The following is a 19,416-nucleotide window of genomic DNA, read 5'->3' as shown; positions in this document are numbered from 1 at the left end:
TTTTTTTTTTGTGCCAAAACATGGGGATGTTTGAGAGGTCAGAATAACGGACAACTGGAAACCTGAGAAATGGAGCTAATATCAAAGTACCATTTTATTAGAAAAGTAATTGTTTTATTTTATTTTTCTTCCTTTTAAAAAGTTTTTCAACAAGCTTTTTTCATCCTTTGGATTTTAAGATTTAGGAAAGGACCTAGATTAATTATACTAGAACTACTAAACGGTTACATGAATTCACATGAAGTTCCAATTGAGGTATGCAATGTTAAACTGTTCAGATAATATCTCCCATACTATTTATTTCAGGCTGGTGCCTTCGGCTTCATGCTTGTGTGAGCAAAGCGTGATTGAAACTGCCGTCTTTCTATAAATATTGGTTGGTGTATGTGTGGAGTGCTGGCTTTGTTGCTGTAGGTGGATTGGTTGGCTGTGTGGTAATTAGTTGATGGAGTTGATGTTTGCAGATTAGTCAGCTGTTTCGTAACATCCTGCCAAAGGCTGTCTTGATATTATGTTTGTGGAGAATTTTGCTGATTTTATCTGTGGTGCCTATGATGTAAGGGAGGAGGGCGACTCCAACTTCCCTTTCTCGGCGTCCTAATCTACAAAAAACCCAATGGCTCCCTAGGACACACCATCTACCAGAAAAAACCACACACCAACCGCAGATAAAATCAGCAAAATTCTCCACAAACACAATATCAAGACAGCCTTCGGCACTGACCAAAAAATAGCCAACATCTTAAAAGATCCCAAAGACACGATCCAGCTAGAAAACCAAGGAGTCTATGAAATACCATGCAAAATCTGCCCAGCCACATACATTGGACAAACTAATAGGAGAATAAATGCACACATTGCAGAACACAAGAACGCAGTCAGAAAAGAAGAAAACACTTCCTCCCTCTTCTAGCACCTTGAAGAAACAGGACATGAAATTGATTTTGAAAGAACCAAATTAATCTCCAGAACTGAACACTTCAACAAGAGAATAATTATGGAAGCCATCGAAATAGAGAAACATCCCCACAACATGAATAAATGTGATGATACCTCCTGCCTACCAGACATCTGGAAACTAGCCTTAGTCAACAAACGAGTCCCAGCCACGAAAACCGACACCAGACCCAGAACAACACAGGACGCAACCACCAATCATCCTCACCAGACTCAAACCCAAACCCATCCCATAGACCAAATGCAACCACCATCCAGAAGCCAAACCACGGCGGCATCACCAACTGCTGTACCCCCTCCAACCCCCCCACAAAACAAACTGACACTCACCATGAGCACATGGCAAGACCGCAAACTCGGAGCCAAGCCAAAGTCCAGGATGTTACACTTCAGCCATTTGCTCAGGACATTACATCACAGAACTCAGGAGGTTACAATGCAAAGGCTCAGGATGTTACAATGCAGCCAACCCCCCAGGAGGTTGCAGCACAGGACTCAGGATATCACTACAATAGAGCGCAGGATGTCATCACACAGCCCATTACCCAGGTCGTTACAACACAAAAGAACAATAGGCACACAGCGAAGTACCTCAGCCACACAGGATGTTATGAAACAGCCGATTAATCTGCAAACATCAACTCCATCAACTAATCAAGATGTTACAACACAGCCAACCAATTTGCCTACAGCAACAAAGCCAGCACTCCACACCCCCTCACGAATACTTATAGAAAGATGGCAGCTCCGATCACGCTTTGCTCATATAAGCACTAAGCCGAAGGCACCAACCTGAAGATGACGAATGGGACCTCGTCGAAATGTCGCCAAGATACTCTCAATCTTACACAGGAAAAGATCCGAATACGCCAAGACCTGCATACCTGTACCCATGAAAATCTACACACACACACACACACACACACACACACACACACACACACACACACACACAAATATATATGCTGGTCTTGTATTTATATCTATAGTATGACTATATCTATCTGTCTGTCTGTCGATCTATCTACAGTATCTATCTATCTAGTATGTGTGTGTGTAAAGTTTAGCTCAAGCAGACTGCCTTGTAAGTCTTATGAACCTGCTTAACCATGTGGCCTGAGGTTTGTACTGTTTATGATTTACCTTTTTTTCCTCCTAGGTTTGCTGACAGTCCACTTATCTTGTATATTAGACATTACTTTAGTTTCTGATTTTAAAGAAGAAACTCTGAATAAAATAAAATAAAATTCTATTTAACCATGCTAGCTGGGCATAGGTTGAAAGACACATTTTAATATCCACCTTAGGTTGGTCTTTCCAAGGACTAGAATGCATGTTCCATTAATTGCATTGTTTAACTTTTGTTAAACAATGGGCCCAGAAACAGTTACACGTCATTATATTCATCATTAAGGAGGAGAGAGAGAACGACCGTTGACTTACCTGAACGGTCCTTCTATGTGTGCTGCGAGGGGAATCCAATCATGGGTTAACTTTGTCCATTAGCCTAGAGACTGAGTATGCAAATCTTGACCACGCCTCCTCAGACTGGATCGGATCAGTTTTGCACGAAGTCAGTCGTTGAAAGATGCATGTCAATGTCACTCATGGCCACAGCCACGCAGGTATTAAGTCACGTCCAGAGAAAGTCCAGTCAGGCAAAAGTCAAGGTTAGTCATAAGTCATATTCAAGGAGAAGCCCTGGCCAGCCAAAACTGCGGGCGGGTTTGGATTCCCCTCGCAGCACACATAGAAGGACCGTTCAGGTAAGTCAACGGTCGTTCTCCTGTGTGCTGCTTGGGGAATCCAATCATGGGACATGCCAAAGCAATTAAGTCCCATGGCGGGAGCTAGGCTGGTCAGGATCCTCCGCAGACGAAAGAACCCTTTGCAACACTCTCCACCCAAAGGAGGCCTCAGCCGAGGCATATACGTCAACTTTGTAGTGTCTAATAAATGGCGAGGGTGACGCCCAAGTAGCTGCCCTGCAGATCTCCTCCACCTAGGCTTGCATAGCCCAGGCCGCTGTGGTAGCCGCACTTTTGGTAGAATGAGGCGTAATACATCTGGGAACCAGTCGGGATTGACTGTCGTACGCCAAAGCGATGCACACCTTCAACCATCGGCCGATGGTGTGGGAGGACACCTTCTGTCCCATGGACGACGGCTGGAAGGAAACAAAGAGCGCCTCCGATCTTCTGAACAAGGCCGTGCGCTTTACATAACGTCGGAGGGTCCTACGAACATCCAAATGATGCCACTGGCGCTCTTGGGGATGGGAAGGGTGCGGGCAAAAGTCCGGAAGGACGAGCTCCTGAGCCCTGTGGAACAACATATTGACCTTCGGAAGGAAGGAAGGGTCCAAACGGAGGACTACTCTGTTAGGATGGAATATGCAGAGATCCGCACGCACAGACAGCGCTGCCAACTCCAAAACCCTCTTGGCCGATGTAATGGCCACCAGAAACACAGTCTTAAACATCAGCAGCCGAAGGATCAGATAGACTCGAACGGGGCAGACGTGAGAGCCCTGAGCACCAAGGTCAAGTCCCAGGTAGGATAACGGTGGACTGTCGGAGGTCTCAAGTTCGTCACACCCTTCAGGAAAGCCTTGACCCATGAATGCTGGGACAAGGAACGGCCCTGGCCGCCTCCCACCACCGTGGATAATGCTGTGACTTGCCGATGGAGTGTGTTAGGCGCGAGGCCCTTATTAAGTCCTGATTGTAAGAAGTCCAAGACCTGTGGCACCGAAGCCATGATAGGGTCAGCCCCGGTACAACGGCACCACCTACAGAAGGCCTGCCAGGTGGCCTCATAAATATGAGTAGTGGATGGACGTCGGGCCGCCTGGATAGTATCAATCACCTGACTCGAATAGTGAAGGCCAGTCAGAATAGTCCACTCACGTGCCACACGGCTAACTGCAGGAGCTGGGGGTTCGGATGGATGAGAGCCCCCTGGTTGAGCTGGATCTGGTCGTCTGGAATCCTCCACGGCCGCGAGACCGACAGGTGCATGAGGTCTGCGTACCAGGGACGTCTGGACCACATCGGCGCAACCAACAGCACCTCCGCCTGTTCTGTCAGAATCTTCTGGATGACCGACGGAAGAATCGGGAGGGGGAAAGGCATAAAGGAGGCCGGCTGGCCAAGGACTGCATAGAGCATCCACCCTCTCTGCTCCGGGGACCTGGTACCTGGCGTAAAACCTCGGAAGTTGTGTGTTGTGTGGTTGCGCAAACAGATCTACCTCGGGACGGCCGAACCGGCGAGAGAGTTCCCGGAAGAGGTCGGGGTGAAGTTGCCACTCCGCTCTGCTCAGCCAGTCTGCCTGTGTGTTGGCCACACCTGAAATGTGCTCCGCCCGGATGGACAAGAGCTTGGTCTCCGCCCAGCGATGTAACTTCTCCGCCTCCAGCATCAGGGCCTTGGAGTGGGTGCCCCCTTGGCGGTTGACATGGGCCTTGGAGGCAACGTTGTCGGTTAAGACCAACACGTGGTTGTGTGAGACAATGTCCCGAAACTCGAGGAGGGCTAGGCGGATGGCATGTAGTTCTAGCCAATTTATGCTGTTCGACAGTTCCTGATTCGACCAGCGCCCCTGAGCTACACGGTCCAGGGCGTGCCCCCCCCCATCCAAACAGGCTGGCTTCCATTGTAATCTGGATGCGGTCCAGTTCCTTGAAGGGGCACCTGTCAGCCTCTGCTTTGCTGTTGCTTCGGCTGCCATGAAACGGGGAGGGAGGGCATGGTATTTGGGAGGGGTTACTCATTGTGCTGGAGGAAGGTTCTGGAGTTCACCGGCTGATCGGACTACGCATGCGTGGGAGTTTCCCGCCAGGACTAACGGCACCGACATTCCATCTTCGTGATGCCTTTTGAAGTTATCTCGCACCTGACACTTGGGAGAATTATGATTGGACTGTAACTGTGATGCCAAGGGGAGGGGAATGGGCTATTCTATATATCAATCGCTTTCGCGCCTAAATATTCAGATTTCGCTTCGCTATGCCTTTAATCATTTATAATTAGTAAAAGTACACTTGATTTCCACGCATGGAGTCTTGTGGTCTTTCTTTCCTAATTATCTAAATGGAGAGGAGCTGACAGCACCCCTGCAGGAGTTTGGAGGACGTCCACCAGCGAAGGGACATGAAAGGCTTGTGTGGGAGCCGAACCTTGGATTGGGAGTGGCTGGTGTGTGCCCTCTGGAAGGGGAGCAGGAACCATTGCAGTGAGCGTGCATGGAATCTGGCCCAGGGAACCACGCATCAACCACGTTGATGCAAGATATCATTTTCCCCAGCAATTTGGACAGCGTCACCAATGGCAAGAGTCTTTGGGACATAACCTGAGTGGTCAGGTGCTGGATGCTTTGCCGCCTCTCTGGAGAGAGAGAGACCTTGCAAGACACTGAGTCTATGATGGTTCCCTGGTGGAGCAGCGAGGTGGTCAGCTGCAGGTGGCTCTTGGGAAGGTTGAGAACCCACCCGTGACTGTGCAGCGAGTCCATCGTGATTTGCAGATCTCGTAGGGCCTGGTTCGAGGACGAGGACAGGACCAAGATGTCGTCCAAATAACAATTCACTCGTATTGGAACCAAGCGAAGTGATGCCGCTACGACTGCTAGGAGTTTCGTGATCATGTGCGGGGCCGATGAGAGGCCAAAGGGTAAGGCCCGGTATTGAAAGTGACGGCCATTGAACTGGAAGCGTAGGAAATGCCGATGTGCCGGATGTATGGGCACGTGGAGGTACGCCTCCTTGATATCGACTGATGTCATCATGTCACCCTGGCGGATGGAGGCCAGTATGCTTTTGAGAGATTGCATTTTGAATTTTTGGTATTTGATGTACCGATTGAGCCTTTTCAAATCTAGGATGGCCCGCCATCCCCCCTATGGCTTCCTCCCCCTGCGAGTCACCGGTACCTCCGAATGGACCGGTTTCCAGCTCTATGAAACTGCCTCCTAGTCTGGGGCTGCGCCTGATTCTGCTGGCGACCCCTATCCCTGGCGGCCGCACGATCCTGGCCGCGATCCTGTGACTGGGAGAAACCCCTGTTGTAGTGGGGAACATAGGGAGCAGGGGCAAATCCAGAGTCCCCAGCCCGAAAGGGCTGTCGCCTATTGTAAGGCTGTTGTCTTCTATGGGCCTGGCCCCCGGTGGAAGGAAGAACCTTACGCTTATCCCTAGTCTCAATGAAGATGGGATCCAGCACAGACCCAAACAAGGCACCGCCCTTGAAGGGCGTGGATGCAAGGTGCCACTTGGACTTGACATCAACCTGCCAATGGTGGAGCCACAGCAAGCGCCGGAATGCCACATTAGAGACTACGGCTCGAGAGGCGAACTTCGTTGCACTAAGGGTGGCATCTGCAGAAAACTCTAAGGCTGCCATTAATTTGGTAATATCCTGGTGAAGGCGTGCTTCCTCCGGCGCAAGCCTACTCTGCAATTGTTTAAGCCAGACCAAGGAAGTCCTATTAAAAAAGGACGCTGCTGTAGCCGAGCGGAAGGCCCAGGCTGCAGCCTGATGAGTCTTGCGAATAACTGTCTCGGCCTTACGGTCCTCTGCCTTCAGGCCCTCCGAAATTTTGGATGGAATTAATGCTGGAGAGGCGAGGGCAGCAATAGGAGCATCAACTGTGGGAAACTGGAGAAGAGCTTCCAACTCAGGAGTAGAGGTGTAGACTTTCCTATCCCCATTGCTAGGTGGGTTAACCGCAGTGGGTTGATCCCACTGCTTTTGAATCAGATCAAGAAATAACTTGGGCGAGGGAATAACATCCTGCAAAGCCACTTGCTCAGCGAAGAGTCGCTCAGTAGCATCTAATCCTACAGCCGTGCTGTCCTTAGAGGCTGCCTCCCCCATGTGGGTGGTGGTTTTAGCCTTATACAGTAATGATTTAAAGAGAGAATGTCGAAATAAACCAGGGGCAGTAGGCTGGTCCAGGGGCAAGCCCTCATCATCAGAAAATTCCCTGTCAATAACCTTGCCTTCCTCCACTAATGCTGACTCCTCGCTATAAACAGAGAGTAGAGGCGAGGGTGGGTCAGTCTGGAGAACAAAGGAATCTCCCTGCACTGGCTGGGGATCAGGCCCAGCGTGGGCCACAGTGGCTCTAGGAGGCTGGGCTCTACGAAGCAGCTCCGCATCTACCCCCCTAGAAATAGCTGCAGATATCATTTGGTGTAAATCAGGATGAAGGCCCAAATCCTGGCCTTCCATAGGCCTGAGGCCTGCAGCAGTAGGGGTAAATGTAGCAGAAGGCCCTGCACGTGGAGGCAAATGGGCCGAAGCTCCACCTAGCTCCGAGAGAGACAGAGGGAATTGGGGCCCCAAACCCCCTTCTGCAGAAATGGGAGCCTGAGGTAATTGAATATCAGGCGACCAACCCTGCTATGTAGGGCGTGCTGGAGAGGCCCGTTGCGGGATTAATACCGGGGGTGAGTCATGAGATGCTTCAGAGGCCTTATCCCTGCGCTTATGGGATTTGTCCTTAATGGGGGATGAGGCCTGAGGCCTATGGCTGGAGGCCCGAGTAGCGGCCCTACTGGGCCTAGGGCTAGCCCCCCCCCCCTCGCCAAGGGAACAGGGCTCACAAACTGGCTCCCCAATACCTTTGGACCCAGACTGGTCTGCCATTGTACGAGAGGGAAGAGATTTGGAAAGGCTCAACCTCGTAAAATGAATAAAGGCTCCACTGCACAAAGCACCACGTGCAACAGTAACTGGCTGAGACGACCTCCTCACTGACTCAGCAAGTCGCAAGTGAGAAAGAGGAGGTCCGTTGGAATGGCGCCGACGGCAGGGCGCAAAATCACATGCCCTGCCTTCTCCGGCCGATTCCTGCGCATGCGCAGAGACCCAAACCAAAATGGCGGCCATCTCCGAGAGCGCGGAGATTCAAATCGGCACAGCCATGAACGGCCACTGGAAAGCCTCGCAGCCACAAGCCCGTGGCGAAAAAGCCGCAGATCTCACCAAAGCAGCACAGCGCAACAAGTAAAAGGCGCCTGGGCTGAACCGCGCCTCAGCGGCGGGTTGCTCCTGGCGTAATATAGCGCAGGGTGGCGCACCGGCCCAGGACGCGCACAGAACTCAAGCGGGGGGGCTCCAACTCCACCCTGCAAGCGTTGCTGCTATGTCCTGGCTGAAGAGCCTATGGACCTCACAGCCCCCGATCTCAGGCAAGTAACCCGCTGGTAGGGAGGATCTGGGCTTGCAGCGAACTCCACCTCTGAAGAAATATTTGAGATTAAATCACAATGTGTGACTGCAGAATCCAAATAAAGATGAAATGTGTCGATTAGTCTAGAGAGAAAATAAACATAGATAAAGTCTCTGGCAAAAAGTTACACAGCAAATGCAAAAACAAAACTCTTACAGCAAACCAGGTTTACAGAAAGCAAATCACTTATCCAAGTACCTCTTTGAATCAGGTTTACAGAAAGCAAATCACTTATCCAAGTGCCTCTTTGAATCACGGAACTGAACTCACGAACAAACGAACAACGAAGAACGTTGACTTCTGCAACTAAGGCGTGGCACCATCCGTCTTTTATCTGCAGAAGCCCCTAACGAGCTCATTATCCTGCATCCCGAGAGCATCCTGAAACCACTCACTGATAGCAGCTCCAAAGGCTCCTACCGAGCCACAACAGCTTTCCATGCACTATTGCAATTTATTTTTAAGTAGTTGGTTATTCAAGAAAGAACCTGTACTCTTTGCAAGAGTACATACACGTTGGCTCCCAAGTCTATTTTAATGATTAATTCCCTTAGATTTCCTTTCACTTGGTCTTTTTATATTATCTCTTGCTACATTTCACTTTGTTTACTTTTGTTAGTCATAAGCAAGTCAAGACATGAACCTGAACAGTAATTTCAAAACATATTTTATTGACTTAATATTTCAAACCATTTTGAACTTTGTATTACACTAAAAACTAATTACTTTCTTATTTCTTATACTACCTGTTATTATAATTGTATATTTTATTATTCACCATTGACGTTATTTGGAAATGGCTTATTAATTAAATAAGTTATATGCTATTAACGTCACAAAAGTGATTCGAAGTGATTAAAAAATCGTTTCCAAAATAACACCCTGATAATATAATACATGCCCAATACCTAAAAACCATTCCACTTTTCAGTCAAATAAAGACAAGAACTAGGTAGAACAAAGAAAGATGGAGACTGATTGTTGTGCAAATAACATGACCCTGTGCCATGTAGGGCTATGTAAGTGATGATGACAGCTTTTAATTATACTTGGAAATCCCCTGGAAGCCAGCACAGTTCTTGGGGTTTTAATGAGCTTATTTGGAAACATCCAAACCTGCCATATCCCTGGATGAAAACTTTTTCATAGACGGTCCTTAGTGGAACTATGACATTAGAAAAATTGCTGGTGTAGCAATGCTCTGTGCCCGTGATGGCAAACTTATGGCACATGTACCAGAGGTGGCACATAGAGCCCTCTCTGTGGGCACGCATGTTGTCAGCAACTGCTCTTCAAGGGTGTTGGAGCACCAGAAAATGGCCTGAAAACAGCCTCTAAACAGCCCCAAAACCAGCCTCAAAATGGTCCGAAAGCCAGCCTGAAAACAACCCAAAAAGCGGGCTTCCAAAACAGCCAGAAAATGTGTGCACCAGCCAGCTGGTCTTTGGGTTTCTTGTGCTCCGGCGCATGCCCATGCATTTCGGTTTGGGCACTCGGTGCCAAAAAGGTTTGCCATCACTGCTCTATGGCATTAGAAATTTTTTGAGGAAGAGACCTTTAGTTTGGTGTGGAACTTAAAGCACCAGGCTAGAAACCAAGTAAGTTCCTTCGTAGGCAAGGTGACTTTGGGCCAATCTCTCTCTCTCAACCCATGACATCGGGCTCGGGTGACAATCTGGTTAATCAATTCTTGTTGTACCCAATGGATCAACACTCCATTGGAAAAAAAAAACCACACCCTGCACTTGCTGGAAAATGCCGGAAAGAAAAAAAAATAGACGTTCTATTATAAGTTCTAAAAAGTACTATGGCATTAGAAAAACTTGCTAGTGTAGCAATGTATTGTCTGGATTCTCTTTCTCACCTCTCTGCTTGCTGCTGCCAACTATTTCATCATAGATGGGAAAGCATATGATTTGGCTAGGTGAATCATGCTCTGGGATGAGAAAGGCAACAGGATGGAAAATTGTAGTTGCCTACTCAGTCTAATGACACTGTAAATAACTAATGGAGAAAATGGAGATCACCAGACACTTTGTTTGGTTGGGGGTGGGGGGAATCAGGTAAATGAAAAATTAAGAATGGATATAACTGGCACATATTTCAGTCAAGGTAATCAGGAACAGAAAATAATATACATATTGCAACATAGCATAAAAAAAGAATCAATATATAGCATCCAGATTAGGACATAGTGATTCTAACATTATAGCCAGATGACAAACATTTGGAAACTTGCGGGAGAAGAAAGTGAAAGGAATGTTTTCTAAAACACTACTATGCAAGTAAGAAAACATATTCTGGTATAGTTCCAGTTTCTCATATATGTTACTTTATTAAAACCCACACATTATGCAATTTATTTCATTAAATGCTTTATAGCTGCCAATTCCAGCAGATTACTCATCGATTGATAATGATAAATTCTTACGTCAGGTACTATAGAATTAAGCACTTAGAAATTAATAAAATGCAAAAAAATTGTTTATTTATAATTTAAATTTCTGCCCAAATTCAACAATGACTCTAAGTGGCATACATATTAACATTACTTGAACTGTTTGTCACCCTTTTTTAGGACAGCTGAGTTACAAAGGACCCATGCTGTCCCCTTTCCTTTCCAAGCAGATTCTTGATGGGAAACAACATCATCTTCTTACAATTATAAGAAGCCTTGTGATTTATCACAAGATTAATGCCTGCTTCTATTATTATTATTATTATTATTATTATTATTATTATTATTATTATTATTATTATTATTATTATTATTATTATAGGTTTACTAACATCAAAGCAATAAATTTAAAATGAAGACACTTGCATTAGTTCTTGTATAAGCATGTTTAGTTGCACAGGCCGACTTGCATTAGCTTGGATTTTACATTTAGATTTACATTTTATATTTAGAACTCAACTTTCCCCAACACATACATATTTACTGCATAGCTTTCTGAAAATATACACTTTAGAGGCTGAAGTGTGAAAATGTTCTCCTGGACATTATCTACCGGTAAATCTAAATTTCTTAAATTCACAGCAATTGTGTTGCTTACACTGTTAACACTATTCCTCCCCTATTTCCTCTCTCCTTCTCCAGGACACAGGTAATTTCAACAGCATTTGTGGTTTGAATGCCTAGAAAGAGAATTCTGGTTCTTCCAACTTTTGTACAAGCTGAAGCTTTTCTGAATCCCTTTATGTCTACTCTGATTTCTAATCTTTCCTTCAGCTGTTCCTGGGACTCATCCTTTCCTGAACCTCTTTGCACTTAATTCAGTTGCTGGAGCCCTTAACTCTGCCTGATTTTGAAATGTGCTGCGCACATCTGCAGGCATTCCTAAGAGGGTGAATATTACCTGAACAATCATTCAGTGAAGCAAGTGTTATAATTGTAACACAAAGCTGGTTTATTTACAGCAAATACAACATTCAAGGATGCAAAACCTGCTTGGGTAGTTTGCTATTTCTCCCTCGGGGTGAAAAGCAATGATCACAGAACACTCAATCCCCCCCGCCGCCAACCCTGTGAGGTTGGTTGGGCTAAGAAAGATGGAGTGGAGTAGAGTGGAGTGGAATGGAAGAGACCAGACAGAACCGAACAGAATTAAATAAAAGAGTTGGAAAGGACCTTGGAAATCTAATCTAGTCCAACCCCCTATTCAGGCAGGAAATCCTTTACCATTTCAACAAATGGTTATCCAATATCTACTTAAAAACTTCTAGTGTTGGAGCACTCACAACTTCTGGAGGCAAGTTGTTCCACTGATTAATTGTTCTAACTGTCAGAAAATTTCTTCTTAGTTCTAGGTTGCTTCTCTCCTTGATTAGTTTCCATCCTTTGCTTCTTGTTCCGCCTTCAGGTGCTTTGGTGCTTTACTCTCTCTTCTTTGTGTCACCCACTGAGATACCGCAATACTGCTATCATGTCAACCCTATTCCAGGGGTGAAATTCAGCAGGTTCTGACAGGTTCTGGAGAACTGGTAGCAGAAATTTTGAGTATTTCAGAGAACCAGCAAATACCACCTCTGGCTGGCCCCAGAGTGGAGATTTTGCAGTCTCTGTCAGGGCTCCTTCACTTAATAACCAAGAAAGAAACCACTCAACTCCATTTTGCAGAATTAAGAGTACTTTTACTGATTATAAGTAATGATAAGTTAAGCAAAGCTGGATCTGAGCAAAAGCGCGCGAAAGCATTAGATATCACTACATTATTCATTCCCCTCCCCTTGGTACCCCTGTCCATAGTCCAATCGTATATCTCCACAGCTGTCAGATGGGAGACATTTTCAAAAATCATCATCAGACTGGTATGCCGGACAGTTGGCCTTGGCGGTAAACTCCCCTCCTTCCACATGCGCAAACGAATGGTGTGAACTACTCCCAATGAACAGTCCTCCAGTACAGATTATTTCCCTCACCCAAATACCATGCCCTCCCTCCTCGTTTCAATGGCAGCCGAAAAGCAAGCAGCAAAACAGAGGCTGACATCCAGCCCTCCTCCAGAAAAAAGAACAATCATCCCTGCAGAAATGAAAGAACAGACAAACAGACAAACAACATAACATAGAAGAAAAAGGGAAGGGGAAATAAAAGAGAAATCAATCAAGGTCAAGGCTTGTCTGGGTAGGCAGAGCAGAATTTACGGAGAAGTCGAGGAGCCCTCACATGGGTCTTATCGACCCATTCAGCATGAGAGAGAGGGAAATGCTTCCATGCCACAAGATATTGAACACGGTTCCTATGTTTCCTAGAGTCAAAAATTTCTTTAATCTCAAAATGCTGTTCACCCTCAATCAGGAGCGGGGCAGGTGGAGCCGCCAAAGGGCCCCGCAACGGAGAAGTACATTCAGGCTTTAGGAGATTGACATGAAATACCGGGTAGACATGGTTGAGATATTTAGGCAGTTCCAGACGTACGGACACAGGGTTGATCACCTTGATAATTGGGAACGGGCCAACATACTTGGGACCCAATTTCTTAGACTTTTGAGAGGTCTGGAGAAATTTGGTAGATAAATATACACAATCACCAACTTTATACTCCTCGGCTTCATTCTCTTTTTATCCGCTTGCCTCTTATGTGCTCGATGCACCGCATCCAGCGCCCGGTAAGCCAAAGGCCACATCTTTCGGAGTTGGTCACTCCACTTGGAAAGGGACAGCACTTGTGGTTTTCTCGAGGTACCTCAGGGATAGGCACAAAATCATGTCCGTACACTATTTTGAAAGGTGTAAATCCTGTGCTGCTGTGTACCGAGTTGTTATACGCCACCTCAGCATGAGGCAATAATTCCACCCAATTATCCTGCTGGTAATTGATGAAACATCAGAGATACTGCTCCAGCACAGAATTAGTCCTCTCGCAGGGCCCATTAGTTTGAGGGTAGTGGGTGGAGCTTAAGCCCTGGGCGGAGTCTATTAAGTTCAAAAACTCTTTCCAAAACAAGGAGGTAAATTGGACCCCCCTATCCGAGATGATGCGGTCCGGTACTTCATGTAAATGATATACATGTGTAATGAACAACTTAGCTAAGGATTTAGCGGACGGGATCTTGGAAAAAGAAATAAAAAGAATCTGCTTGGAGAACAAGTCAGTAATCACCCAAATCACCGTATTTCCTTGACTTTCCAGCAATTCAACAATGAAATCCATAGAGATCTCCTTCCATGGTGCCTCAGGATGGGCCACCACCTGGAGCAATCCTTGGGGTTTACCTGGTGGCCACTTTGCTGTAGCACAAGTGGGGCAGCTAGCTACATAAGATTCAATGTCTTTTTCAGAGAGGGCCACCAAAATTGTCTTTTAATGAGATGCAGGGTTTTTACAAACCCAAAATGTCCAGCCATGCGTGAATCGTGAGCACGTTGAAGAACTAGGCCCATAATAGTCACGGGAACATACAATTTAGCTCCAATCCAAGCCAGGCCATCCTTCATGGTGCACTCATCAACTTCAAGAGCCTCCTTGAGCTTTGTAACGAGATCTTGTGTAACCTCCAAGTTGGAAGTGGTTTGGCTCCTGGTGACGACCGGAGCAGCGAGGCTTCTCGCTGGCATCACTGGTTGGAGCACACTAAGCTTTGAACTGTTATATTGAGGAAGTCTGGACAAAGCGTCAGCCATAAAATTCTTCCCTCTCGGGATGTACTTCAAAGTGAAATTGAATCTATTGAAGTGTTGTGCCCATCTCATTTGTTTGGGGGGATAGTTTTTGGGGGGTCATCAATGCCTCTAAGTTTTTGTGATCAGTCCATACCTCAAAAGGGTGTTTAGCCCACTCCAAAAAATGATGCCAGGTCATCAAAGCCCACCTGACCGCAAAAGCCTCCTTTTCCCAAATAGCCCAACGTCTCTCAGTCTCTGTTAGCTTTCGAGAGGTATAAGCGCAGGGTTGCAACTTCCCATTTGCATTCACTTGAAGTAGCACCACCCTACTGCCACATCACTAGCATCTGCCTGGACCACAAAAGGTGAATCTATGTCCGGGTGTTTCAAAACTGGTTCAGCTGCAAAAAGTCATTTTAGTTTCTCAAATGCTGCTTGACATTCCATAGTCCAGTTTAAGGGTTTACCCGGCCTGGGTTTTGCCTCCCCCTTTGATTTTAGGAGGTTCGTAATTGGCAGGGCAATCTTGGCAAAGGAAGGAATAAATTGATGATAGAAATTAGCAAAACCTAAGAAACTCTGCAACTGTTTGCGTGTGCGGGGGGGCGCCCATTCAGTGACGGTTGGACCTTTGCTGGGTCCATTTCTATTCCTTTGTGGGAGATGCGATATCCCAGGTAATCCACCTTCTCCTGATGAAATTCGCATTTAGACAATTTAGCATACAGTTCTGCTGCACGAAGCTTTTTTAGTACTGTGCGAACAAGTTTCATGTGTTCCTCACGTGTTTCCGTGTAAATAAGGATATCATCAAGATAGACCATCACGCCTTTGTAAAGGTGGTCATGTAAAACTTCATTAATTAGCTGCATGAAAACAGCTGGCGTGAAACTTGTTCGCATTAATGAAGGACACGCTGGCCCAGTTGGGTAACGTTATGCCATTTGGACTACAGGGGCGCCAGCTGTTTTCATGCAGCTAATTAATGAAGTTTTACATGACCACCTTTACAAAGGCATGATGATCTATCACATGGCATAACACGAAATTGAAAAGAACCAAGTAGGCAGTTAAACACAGTTTTCCATTCATCCCCTTCTTTAATTCTGACTCGGTAGTACGCCTCCTGTAGATCTAACTTGGTGAAAATCCTCCCTTTACCCAGCTGGGCCAGCATGTCCTTCATTAATGGCAAAGGCTAGAGATTTTGGACACAAAACACATACACCGTTCAGGTATTTAAAATTCACACACAAACGAAAGGAACCATCCTTCTTTTCTCTAAACAATACTGGAGCAGCAACTCGGGGTCTAGCGGGTTTAATGAATCCCCTCTCCACATTTTTGTCAATGAATTTTCTCAATTCGTCCCTTTCCCTAGGAATCATTGAATAAATCTGAGGCTTAGGGAGTTTTACTCCAGGGAGAATGTCTATGCTGCAATTGGTGGGTCTGTGGGAGGGTAACTTATCTGAAGATTTTTCACTGAAAACATCCCCAGTATTCTTTTGGGATTTTTTCTTCCCCTTCAATTTTTTCTTGCCTTCTGGTTGTTAGATTGGGGTCTGACTTATTCGGTTCTAGAACCCCTTCTTCCTTTTCAGGGGGCGTAGCAGATCGGATGTGTAACCAACCCTTCCAATTTATGTGTGGATTCCACTTATGCAGCCAAGGCAATCCCAATATAAGAGGCCGGTCCATTCCTGGGGCTACAATAAAACTTCCCATCCACATCTCAATAGACTCAGTAACAAAATGAGAAGGGCTCCCTCCCGCAATAGAGCCATCCAATTGGCAAAAAGCGATTGGGATTTTCAAAGTTTTTAGCTTCAATCCCAATTTTTCTACTATTTCCGGGCTCATAATGCATCATGTGCATCCGGAATCTAAAAGAGCTAGAATTTTCTCCCGTGCGCCAGAAGAGGGCACTCTAAGCTCAACTGGAATAGTCATGGGTCCCGACAGGGAACTTACCCAGCAGCCATCATCAGAGTCACTTCCTTTCGAAGAGCTGGGGGTGTCCTCCCCCACCCTTCACCAGGGCTGAAATGCTGAGGAGGTTCCTCCCCTTTCAGGGCAGGTTCTTTCTTCTTGCTGGGAGGTTTTTCCAGCCTCTTCTCTCTCCGAGGGGGGGGTGTCTTTTGGATCATCTTGACTCAGCAATTAACTGCACGATGCCCCTCCTTCCCACAGCGGAAACACATGAAGGGTTTTGGCTTGCTAGCAGATCCACCTTTCCCTCATTTCGGGACTCCTGGGGAGGGTTTTTTCGCCCTCACTTTCCCCTTGGTAATTCAGCCTTGCCAAATCAATTTCCACATTGGCAGCCGCTTCATACCAGGGCTGCAGTCTACAGGGAGGTCTCCGATTCACACAATGCTGGTAAACCTCTTTGTTTAAACCATCAGTGAAATGGTCTAACAATGCTTCTTCAGACCAACCCCTCATAAAAGCTGATAGCTCACGAAATTCTGGTACATAATCAGTTACTGGCCATTTCCCCTGGGTAAAAGTTTTAAATTTAATTCTGGCTCTTCGCTCTGTGAGGGGATCATCAAAGCATTTTCTCAAAGTGGCCATAAAGCCATTAAAGTCTCTTAATAGTAGGGAATCAGCATTGTGCAAGCCTACCATCCAATCTGCCGCTTTTTTCCCCAAAGCCATCATAATAACTCTTACGTTCGCTTCATCAGAAATCAGTTCATCGCCATACATTTGCATGTAGTCCCATGCTTGAACAAGGAATAGATCTTTCGGTTCTCCTCCATATTTTACACTTAAGGGAGGAAACTTAGCCATCCAGCGTCTGCGGGGTGGGTGGGGGCTCTTGGAATGTTTCTAGCTGCAGTGATCAGGGTCGGTGCTGGGTCATCTTTTTCAGCTCCCCATTCGGTCCCTCCAGTTTCTCTCGTGTCAGCCAAGGTATATCTTTCCTCTGTCCCTGTTCTCAGTTTCTCTCTCCATTTCACTCTCACGGGCTCGGCACCTCTCCCATGCCCTTTCAAAAAGTTTCATCGCTTGGGACATTATAAGGTTCTCCTCCTCAGGATCCCGCCAGTCAGCCACTGGTTTTCTGGGTCTCCTCATAGTAATCCCAGTCAAAGGTTCTTCAGGGTCCTCTTTCCGTCCCACTCCCCAGGTCCACCTGGGTCGAACAGATCGTTCTTCCAAGTGCAGGCCAGCCATCTGCTCCGTCTCTGAAGGGCATGCTGCTTCCATATCTTCTTCTTGATCACTGCCTTGGTGGGACATCCTTCAGGAAGGTGTCAGCTCCAGGATGGGTGCGAGATGAGATCCAGCTTAATGCCAGGGCTCCTTCACTTACTAACCAAGAAAGAATCCACTCAACTCCATTTTGCAGAATTAAGAGTACTTTTATTGATTATAAGTAATGAGAAGCTAAGCAAAGCTGGATCTGAGCAAAAGCACACGAAAGCATTAGATATCAATACATGATTCATTCCCCTCCCCTTGGTACCCCCGTCCATAGTCCAATCGTATATCTCCACAGCTGTCAGGTGGGAGACATCTTCAAAAATCATCATCAGGCTGGTATGCCGGACAGTTGGCCTTGGCGGGAAACTCCCCTCCTTCCACATGCGCAAACGAATGGTGTGAACAACTCCCAATTAACAGTCCTCATGTACATATTATTTCCCTCACCCAAATACCTTGCCCTCCCTCCCCATTTCAATGGCAGCCGAAAAGCAAGCGAGAAAACAGAGGCTGACAGTATCCTTCCTCTGGAGTGGGGAGGGAATGGAGTTTTGCAGTATCCTTCCCCTGCCATGCCCACCAGGCCATGTCCACAGAACCAGTAGTAAAAAAAAAAAAAGAATTTCACCACTGCCCTATTCTTTCTTTTCATTAAACTAGGCATATCCAGTTCCTGACTGGCCAATGTTACTCAATGAGCTTCAATGGCTGACAGAAGACTGGACCTCTTTAGTACCTGTCCCGCATGTTCACTGCTGCAGGAATGAAACTGAGTAGAAACATTTCTTGCATACTTCACAGTGAAGAAATGCATATATGAAGAAAGAGGGGGCTGTAGAGACGTCATCCTTAAATTACCCAGCTGCATTATTGCCAATGAATTCAGGTTGATGAACAACATTCTCCTAAGATAACATCCTGAACAACATTCTCCTAAGATAACATCTTGTCTCCGCTTCCCAATGAGGCTAGAACGCCTCTCCTCCACCTAAACCCCATTGCTGTTCCAACATTCCAATGAAGAGGGAGAACTCAATAAACCCCGGCAGCTATTGTTTGTTTTCTCTCCTACCTATTCCACTACGTTACACAAATGGCTTTCAGAAGAAGAAGGAAAACTACATGGGGCTACCATGAAAAGAATCCAGAAGCTTCAACTGGTAAAAAATGAGATTGCAGACAATCTTGGGCACCCAAAGAATAGTGTATATAACCCCTTTGCTACATGAGATCTGAGCCTGAAAAAAGTCTGTTTTCAGGTCCAATTCAAGATGTTAGTTATGACCCTTAAAACCTGTATATGGTATGGAATAGGGTTACTTATGGAAGCATCTTCATCTGGTTACATCAGCCTATGTCACCCACTCAGGTAGGAAAAGTATTCTGCGGACTTTGTCAACCAAGGTATTCGGACTGGTGGGGTCCAGGAAGAGAGCGTTCTCTGCTGTGCACCCAGCCTGTGGAACACTCTCCCCTCAGAGGTGACACAGGCCCCCATTCTCTTGACCTTCCACAAAGGGGTAAAAACATGGCTCTGTGCCCTTGCTTCAGATGTGCAGAGGAACCTGCAGCCATAGGGCTGACTAGTTCCATGAAAGTGCCCCCTAACTTTTAACTTTCCTTGCCTCTTTAAATTTTATATACTATGTTATGTTTTTTATATTTTACTATATACCACCCAGAGTCCCTCTGCAAGAGAGCTGGGCAGTTCTTAAATATGGTAAATAGATAAAGGAAATTTACAGAACTTTAATGCTGGATTAACTTTTAAGTAGCACCCATATATCAACAATATACTGTGTACATTAGTCATATCCATCTAATATTAGCAGTCTCAGGCAAGCAGTACAGACAGATACAATTGGACTCAGCGATTTGAATTAATGGCAAAGTGAAAG

General features: G+C 46.2%; 1 protein-coding gene across 4 annotated transcripts in view; it reads right to left on the bottom strand.

The window, feature by feature from the left end:
• Positions 1–19,416, bottom strand: part of LOC106556430 (solute carrier family 2, facilitated glucose transporter member 12) — a 38,003-nt gene that overhangs the window by 12,076 nt on the left and 6,511 nt on the right. Inside the window, exon 1 of one of the 4 annotated variants that reach the window (XM_087718456.1) lies at positions 1,288–1,306. The exons of the other annotated variants lie outside the window; for them this stretch is intronic. The gene's annotated coding sequence lies outside the window, so the exon portion shown is untranslated. Of the gene's footprint in view, positions 1–1,287; positions 1,307–19,416 lie in introns of those variants that run through there. 4 annotated transcript variants of the gene reach the window in all.

Source organism: Thamnophis sirtalis, unplaced genomic scaffold (assembly GCF_051295495.1).
Source record: "Thamnophis sirtalis isolate CommonGarterSnake01/CBP01778 unplaced genomic scaffold, rThaSir2_p1.2 scaffold_6, whole genome shotgun sequence".
NCBI lineage: Eukaryota > Metazoa > Chordata > Lepidosauria > Squamata > Natricidae > Thamnophis > Thamnophis sirtalis.
This window is presented reverse-complemented; position numbering and strand designations above follow the sequence as displayed.